This window comes from Rattus rattus, chromosome X (assembly GCF_011064425.1).
Source record: "Rattus rattus isolate New Zealand chromosome X, Rrattus_CSIRO_v1, whole genome shotgun sequence".
Classification (NCBI taxonomy): domain Eukaryota; kingdom Metazoa; phylum Chordata; class Mammalia; order Rodentia; family Muridae; genus Rattus; species Rattus rattus.
In genome coordinates, this window is record NC_046172.1 from 80556256 (window position 1) to 80558224 (window position 1969).

Sequence of the window (1969 nt, forward strand, 5' to 3'; positions counted from 1 at the left end):
TTATCCCCAGGGAATAAAAGGAAATCTGAAGGGAAAGAGGCTATTTCAAGTTAATGTAATATTGAATCTGTGATGTAATTATTATTAATTAATGTTAGGAGGGTCTGCAAAAAATCCTTGTGGAACAGAAAGAAACACAAAATATATAGATTAATAGGAAATAGGACATCAAACTCTTACAGAGACTTGTGTGAAAAGAAATAAAGGTATTAGCATCATTAACATAAGGTCTCCTGAATAGCAGCTGAGCAAATTCAAATACCTTTCTCAAGATAAGACACCCCCAGCTTACATGAAATAATTCCATTCCTACCAGTCAGCAAAAAAATTTAGCAGTATTTTCTGTCAGTCTGATTTGGTGACAGAAAGAATGTAAGAGTGCAGGGGCTGTTTATTCTTCCTCAGTGCCTTCAGGAAGCTAATGAGTCCAGGTGACAGGTGGCAATCAAATCCCTAATTCATATCTCTAAGAGGGTAATAGCTTGTGAACACTTACTCTATGCAGCTGTGAAGATGAACCCTTGCAGCGAATGTACAAAGATATCGTTCGGTTATGTAATGACAATGAGATATCTGACAAAGAGAGCTATGTAAAAAGGAGTAGAAATCATGCAGTGAAGGACACATAAGTCAAGTCATAAAACTAGTATGGCAGAGTCATCAAAGATCTTAGAAATTCAAGTCCCTAATACTGAACATGGAAACTTAATTTGGTGTTAGCCTTGATGGTTTTCAATCTTGCCTTGATTTAGTATTTCGCCACAATGTACCTGACTCCTCCCTTTTGTAATTGAAATGTATGTTATTCATCATTATGTGTTTGAAATATGTAATTTGCATTTTGATTTTTATAAGGGGTTACAGTTACAAGGTTACTTGGCATACAGACCTTCTGAGTCTTGAGCTTATTGCAACGGCACCTCCCAGGAAGTTCTTCGTGAAGGTAACTGGAAGATGAATGGGAGGAAGAAGTACCTGGGAGAACTCATCCGCACCCTGAACACAGTCAATGTGCTAGTAGACACTGACCTGGTTTGTGCACAACCAAGACCTACATCAACTTTGCTAGGTACTAGCTGGATCCCAAAATTGCTGTGGCTGCATAGAACTGCTACAAAGTGGCTAATGTGGCCTTGGATGTGGAAATCAGCTCTGGAATGATCAAAGACTTAGGAGCCACCTGGGTGGTGCTGGGGCACTCGTAAAAACAGCACGTCTTTGGGGAAACAGACAAGTTGATTGGGCAGAAATCACTTGGAGTGATTTCCTGCATTTGAGGAATTTAGGGGAAAGGGAAACTGGCATCACTAAAAATGTTTTCAAGCAAACCAAGGCCATCGCAGATAATGTGAGGGACTGGAACAAGATGGTCCTGGCCTATGAACCTGTATGGGCCATTGGGACTGGCAAGACTGCAACCCCTCAACAGTCGGGGAAGTACATGAGAAGCTCCAGGGATGGCTGAAATCCATGTCTCTGATGGAGTGACTCAGCGCACCCTGATCATTTAAAGAGGTTCTGTGACTGGAGCAAGCTGCAAATGGCTGGCAAGCTGGCCTGATGTGGATGTCTTCCACATGGGCGGTATGTCTCTCAAAGCTGAATAGGTGGACATCATCAATGCCAAACAATAAGCACTGCTCATCCCCCTACCTGCCTGCGTAGTCTGGACTAGGTTGCCTAGAAGTTCAGTAACATGAACTTGTAGTAACATGTAGTAACATGTTCCCACCAGTAACATGCTTCTGATGACATCATCTACCCCATCTTGTCACTTAATCCATACTGTACCTTCCTGAGCCGTTTACACTTCCCCATATTGGTTGGAACCAGGCCAATCCGGTTACCACTTAAAATGATTAGAATCAAATATGTCACCAAGGTAGCTTCCTGAGGAAGAGAAAGAATAGAACTGTCTGTCTCTTTGGGCCCTGACAAGGTAAAATACCTTCCATTGGTTTGGGATGGA

General features: G+C 42.0%; 1 pseudogene; it reads left to right on the forward strand.

Moving 5' to 3' along the window:
• The first annotated feature begins 814 nt into the window (after positions 1-814).
• Positions 815-1634, forward strand: LOC116888018 (annotated as a pseudogene).
• Positions 1635-1969: the final 335 nt, after the last annotated feature.